This window comes from Branchiostoma belcheri, unplaced genomic scaffold (assembly GCF_001625305.1).
Source record: "Branchiostoma belcheri isolate BF01 breed outbred unplaced genomic scaffold, Haploidv18h27 scaffold104, whole genome shotgun sequence".
NCBI lineage: Eukaryota > Metazoa > Chordata > Leptocardii > Amphioxiformes > Branchiostomatidae > Branchiostoma > Branchiostoma belcheri.
In genome coordinates this window covers 457,098-463,997 of record NW_017802425.1, presented here as the reverse complement: position 1 = coordinate 463,997, position 6,900 = coordinate 457,098, and the positions used below count along the sequence as shown (strand labels likewise).

The 6,900-nt window shown below is 45.6% G+C and overlaps 1 protein-coding gene and 1 pseudogene across 1 annotated transcript in view; both read left to right on the top strand.

Moving 5' to 3' along the window:
- Nucleotides 1-202: 202 nt before the first annotated feature.
- On the top strand, nucleotides 203-5,358 carry LOC109476600 (annotated as a pseudogene).
- LOC109476610 (neuronal acetylcholine receptor subunit beta-4-like) overlaps nucleotides 1,979-6,900 on the top strand; it is an 18,493-nt gene continuing 13,571 nt past the window's right edge. The window contains exon 1 of the mRNA XM_019777621.1: nucleotides 1,979-1,989. The gene's annotated coding sequence lies outside the window, so the exon portion shown is untranslated. The remainder of the gene's footprint in view (nucleotides 1,990-6,900) is intronic.

Here is a 6,900-nt window from a genome sequence, read left to right as displayed (position 1 = left end):
TAAAGTCAAAGAGAGGTCAACAATAACTAAACATATGTTATGAGTGAGTAGGTATGATTGAATGTTCCCGGCGGCTCTGTGCGGCAGCCTGAGCCCTTCTTATCACCGGCCGGTCCGACGGGACGACCAACAAGTCGGAAACGCGACTCCGCCAGCTGTTACCTCTGGGCGGGGAGCGGCGCGCATTGCAGGAACACCATCGCCAAATATCGGCACAGCGTCAGCACGCAGGCATGTGAAACGTTACACCGGCCCGAGACCGACCGTTCGGCGGGAGGAGAGCTGACCCCGACCCGCGCCCAGACCGAGAGAAGCCCGGTCCAAACATGGCCACCCTCCACTGGTACGGGCTTGTTCTGCTGGTAGCGACTCTGCAAGGTAAGGCAATTTTCCCCGCTCGTCATGGAAAATAAATTAGAAAAGGCCAAGTGTTCTCCATGAAATCCTAAATAACAGCGTGCGTCATTGGATTATTTTTAGTTGGTCAACTCGTCTCATAACAAGCTCCTGACGGACTGCACTAATGTCAACAGTACCCCCCCCCTCCATTTAACCGTGTATTCCTCCGTTACGATTTTGCTGGCTGTTCCTGAACATTTCGTCCTTCGTGTTTTTCCTATTTAGTCAAACTTAGATTTATAGAATGATGTACACGTAAAAATGTGCACGCATTAACAGTTAAACATAGTTGCGTGACTATTAAGCAGGTTCATAACTTTTCTCTCCCAGGGTTGGAGAGGATTCTATGCCCATAAACAGTAATCTCTGATCGAGCAGATGTAGGGTCCGACTTTTTTCAGGCCATCTTGTATGGCGTATATTTCATCCCTGCAGCATCCCCTTAACACGGAAGACGAGAAAGACGTACAACAGAAACCGTGCGCCACATCTGCTTGGATATCACATAAATAGCCCGACAGGCCCGCGTACGTTGACCGACTCTTCAGATCAGGTTACAGAAGCGCGTTGAACTTAGGATCAGGTTACACGGTTAATGTAATGACAAGGCCGGGGTTGGGGTTGGGGGTTTTGGGACGCACTGAAAGAGATTTCAGGGCAGTCAAAATCAATTTTCTGCTCACATATAGTAAGTTGAATAAACTCCATCAAATAGCATACGGATATCTGTGAGGAAAAATGCAATGTTGATGACGGAAAACGGTTTCTTCGTTTTGTAGGTTGGTTCTATTTATTGCCGTACAGGACAGGGACTTATCACAGTTTTAGGTTTTGGGTGCCGTTTCATACGCTTCAAGTATGAAATGATGACATAAATGTGTTAAGAAATGGCAGTAATTGTCAATATCAGACAGATTTCCTCATCCAGTATATTTTTGTATTGCCGCCCTCGTCCTCAAATTGCATTGGATGCAAGTTAGTACAATGCAAATGATTTACCTAGCAGTGTAGAATCTGTGGGAATGAAATCTATCTTGTAACGTAAATGAGAGGCCAACATGCCACATTCCCCAAATGTGTGTGAAATTGGGACAATATTTGCTGTTCAAATAACGAACAGAAAAGGTTTGATTGGTTAGGTCAGCACGCAAACGAGGTAAGTATACTATGCTATGTTTAAAGTGTCAATCGTTATGAAGTTCTATCTTTCGCTTATGTTACTATTAAGTGAACACATCGTTATCATTCAGCCTTCATGGAGGGCTAAATGTCATAAAGTTCAATTGCCTCCACTTGATCATAGATCACTGATACATTCTGAAAATTACTAACTTCTGTTAAAATCGCTGTTACTTCATTTTCCTGACAGTTTCCCGCTGTTCGGACTCGGAGCACCGCCTCATCAATCACCTGTTCGACTCAGGCTACAACAAAGTCATCCGGCCTGTGCAGACCCGGGGCGAGGTCGTGAATGTCAACCTACAGATCGTCTTCTCGCAGCTCATAGCTGTGGTAAGTACCACTGTCGTCTTCTCGCAGCTCATAGCTGTATTAAGTACCACTGTCGTCTTCTCGCAGCTCATAGCTGTGGTAAGTACCACTGTCGTCTTCTCGCAGCTCATAGCTGTAGTAAGTACCACTGTCGTCTTCTCGCAGCTCATAGCTGTAGTAAGTACCACTGTCGTCTTCTCGCAGCTCATAGCTGTAGTAAGTACCACTGTCGTCTTCTCGCAGCTCATAGCTGTAGTAAGTACCACTGTCGTCTTCTCGCAGCTCATAGCTGTAGTAAGTACCACTGTCGTCTTATCTTCTCGAAGCTCATATCTGTAGTGAATACCACTGTCGTCTTTTCGTAGCTCACAGAAGTAGGTAAGTACCATCGTTTGTGTCCTTCATGATCCTTCACAATGCTTCGTGGCAAATGATGGGACTGGTACGACTACAGAATCTGCTGATTATATATGAATAACGTGTGTTTGAGCTGATCGACGTGTGTTTGAAATGATTGACGTTTCTGATGGACATGCAGGAAGAGCGGGAACAGATGATGAAGACGAACCTGTGGCTCGGACAGGACTGGTACGATTACAGACTCAGTTGGAACCCCGAGGACTTTGACAACATCGACATGGTACGGGTGTCGTCTGAGGACATCTGGAGACCGGACGTCGTGCTGTTCAACAAGTAAGGGGTAACATTACAACTTTAGCTGAGTGTATTGTTTAGCACATTCAGAACGAAACCGCATCTCCACAGTAATAATCTGCACGGACATCGGAACGATTCACCGAGCACGACTTCACTGAGGGACACACATTCTGTCAAGTTATGGCCTAAAATCATGCCATATAATTTAAATTTCAGCGCTGATGGAAACTACGACATCCAGCTAATGACCAAGGCGTCGGTGCAGAGCGACGGCCACGTGCACTGGGCGCCTCCCGTAGTTTACGGCAGTGCCTGTTTATCGTGGTGAAGTACTTCCCGTTCGACAAGCAGAACTGCACCATGAAGTTCGGCTCCTGGACGTATGACGCCGATGAGCTGGACCTGACGCTGCTGGACGGGAGGCACAGATGCACAGGTGATTACAGTGATGATTATTAAGGGCAGATGCATGGGTATTAAGGCTTAAGGACTGCAGGTGCACAGGTAATGCCAAATGGCAAGGGTTTTGGTAAAAGCAGATACAGAAATAATACTTGCAATAATACTTGCGAAGGTTGTTGTAACAGCAGACGTACAGGTAAAGCTGAAGGACAAATATTCTTTTAACAGAAGTTGAGTTGTTAATGTTAATACCCGGAACTATAATCTGTTAATACACGGCTTTATAATAGCTTACGTATACCTACTTAATTGTAAAATGATGATTGCAAAATTCTAACTAATTCATCGTTTTTCTGCAATGTTCAAGAATTATTAGTTTATACTTTATCCCTCCGCTAGCTCCTTCATTCATTTATTACCAAATTATTAATTCACGCATCCAGGTACAAGCAGAACGGCGAGTGGGACATCCTCCGCTCACCAAACCGAAAGTACTACGCAGACAACCGAGTGTACGTCAACTTCGACTTCATCATCAAGCGGAAGCCTCTGTTCTACACCATCAACCTGATCATCCCGTGTATCCTCATCACGTCCCTGTCGGTGCTGGTGTTCTACCTGCCGGCTGATGAGGGCGAGAAGGTGACGCTCGGCATCACGGTCCTGCTGGCGCTGATCGTGTTCCTGCTGCTGATCGCCGACATCATCCCGCCCACGTCATTGGACGTGCCGCTCATCGGCAAGTACCTGCTCTTCACCATGATCTTCGTTAGCGTGGCGATCGTGGCGACGGTGTACGTGCTGAACGTGCACCACAGAACTTCCAGCACGCACGACATGCCCGACTGGGTCAAGGCCGTGTTCCTGGAGAAGCTGCCCAAACTGCTCCGCATGGAGCGTCCCGAGTCCGAGCCGCCCGAGCCGCCCGCCAAGGAGTACAACACCTGGGACCACCCACCGTACTTCATGAAGAACGTTAACGGCAGGTACGCATACACGCACGAACGCGCATGGACGCACACATGCACATTTGTATATACACACACGTGCTCCAGCCTACGTGTACAACACCTGACGCCGTACTTCATGTTAATGACACACGCGCACGCACACACAAACACATACATCTAGATTGGACTGGGCATCAGGCTATGTCAACGACTGGTCACAACAAATACATTGGTATGGTGATGATGAACTGTATGGACATAGATTAAAATGTATGAAACCAGTTGGGCTGATACATCCCGAAGCTTCTGGCCGAGTGCTGTTCCCGTGCGTAACTGGTCCTGTGTACGCAGGTCTGTAGATACCCGTGCGTAACCCGTCCTGTGTCCTCCTGTGTCTGCAGGTCTGTGGAGACGAAGGGGCGGAACTTCGGGCTGCGCGTGACTGATATGTCCGGAAACCCTTTCAAGGCGGACAGCCCCAGATCCGGCCGGTTCGGCCAGGCGCCGCCCAGTCCCTCCGTCCTGCCCAAGCGGCTGTCGCCCGAGGCTAGGAAAGCGCTTAAAAACCTCAAGCTCATCTCCGAGTACTTCCGCAACCAAGATGAGGATGATGGGGTGAGTTTGTCAAGTGGTCGAGTATTCCTTGATACACTTCCGCCATATAGCTCTTTTCTAACAATGAAAATGACAGCACTGCTGTCAATATGGAAAGGTGGTGCGCAAGCGGGTAACAATTCTACCTCGGGCTTATTATTACAAGACCTACAGCTCAGAGTCCCGTCCTACCATCGTGTGTGATGTTCTCAGGTTTACACGCTGTTGATACGGTCTCCTGTAACTAAGACGAGGTAGGCCGGTCGGTTCATGTTTAAAGGGAACTACGCTTTGGAAAGATGAGAACCTTCCATAGCTAGAAAAAAGGAGGGATACAATGTACAAACTTAAGGCGTTCTACCCAATTTTCATCAGCAAGTTTACTGCTGCCGTTACAACCATGTCTATAACCCCCTGTCCTTCCTACAGGTGGCGGGAGACTGGCAGTATGTTGCCATGGTGATAGACCGGATCTGCCTCTGGGTGTTCGCTACCGTCTGCTTCCTGGGAACCCTGGGATTGTTTCTCCAGCCATTCATGGGGTCAGACGAAGAGTAACATGAGACATAGACGCCATGGAAGTTGTGTTATCACGAGACATGGGCGCCATGAGTAACAACTTATATATGATCTGCACCGACAGATAGTAGGCCTTCTCCGATTTGACGTTCGCCCGCTGTTGTGTACGGCCAAGTTCCATACAATCCATCAATGTTGACAAATGTAAACAGATGAACAGGGCAGTTCCTACGTTGGTCAAGCAGCGTGGCAAAAACATGGCCGGAGCCTTTTCTGACGAGGGGATATGGCAGTAGCAAATGACCTGACTTTTCAATCATGGCGTTCGGAGTGGGCAGAAATGCAAGGGCTGGCATTACGTACATGTAACTCACTTGTGTACACGTAACATACTTGTGTGCATGTAACACACGTGTGTACACGTAACGTACTTGTGTTCACGTAACACTAGTGGGTATATGTAACACGGTGCGGTTTTTATTTTTAAACCTTAACGCGTGAACATAGACGGTTTTCTTTGGCCAGATCACGTCTGTGTCACCTCATAGTCTTACAAGTGTTTTATTTTTTGGCAGTGAACAAGGAAAAGTGCACACTATAGAATGGTCGTACAGTAGATAGACTTGGACATGTACAATTCTACTTACATCCTATACCTATAAATAATGGGAACAAATGTATGACTAACGGCAGTGTCAGTGCGGTTCATTGACTGTTGATTCCGTCACTTGATCGAAGCAACCAAGCCATGGATGTATCTGAAGTTACTGCCAGGATGAAATTCTTTGTATCATATTATATCCACAATATGGCACCGGTACCAGATACCAGATATAACGTTATTACCTTCGCCAAGAAGGTTATGTTTTCAGTAGCGTTTGTCCGTCTGTGAACAGCATAACTCAAGAAGCTTAGTATGCATTGTCATGAAACTTGGTAGGTGGGTAGGTCTTAATGAGACCTAGAAATGATTAGATTTTGGGCCCCCTGGCGGCTTTTGTTGGTACTGCAGCAGAACTTCCGGTTTTGATATCTCGCGATCTGGACATGCTAGGGTCACGAATTTTGGTTGGTAGATAGCTCTTGAGGTAGGGAAGAAGTGACATGAGTTTGGGGCCCCTAGCGGCTTGTTCTGGAACTGCAGGAGCATTTGTTGAAAAGTTTTTGAATGATGATAACTCAAGAACCGGTTGACGGATTGTTGTGATTTTTGGTATGTAGGTAGCTGAAGGGATGCTTGACATAATCAAATGACAATTATGCAAATCAGGAGATAATTTGCATAATTAATGAGGAAATTCTATAAATCTGCTTTGTTCAATAATAGGACTATGAAACACTTGTGACATGTAATTGAGAATGAAAAAAAACATACTGAGGATATAGATTATGTAAATGAAGACCTAGTTTGCATAATTAATAGGAAAATTTTAAAAATTTCATAGTTGTAACTGCTGGGAATTTCATACTTGCCACATTTGGAAGTTAAGTGAAGGCGAACAACAATAAACATAATTTATTCAAATCATGACCTCATTTGCATAATTTATGAGGAAGTGCTATAAAAGCCTTTTTGTTAAGATAAGACTGCCATTGGGTGGAGAATATGATCAACTGATGTAATCCATGCAAATGAGGCTCTTATTTGCAAAATCAATTATCAAAATTGTATTATTCTTCAACCGCAAGGGTTAACATCATTTGGCGAAGGTATGAGATCGTGGAACTCTTGTTGATTGATTTTTCGAGAGAAGTGTAATTTGGGTTTGGTGAGCAAAACTTTTATTTTCATTTCTCAATTGTTTTTCAATAAACATGCTGGTAAAAGTACACATGTCACATTGTTAGTCAAAGTATGTTGCAAGCATATTCTATACTTCAGTCAGTT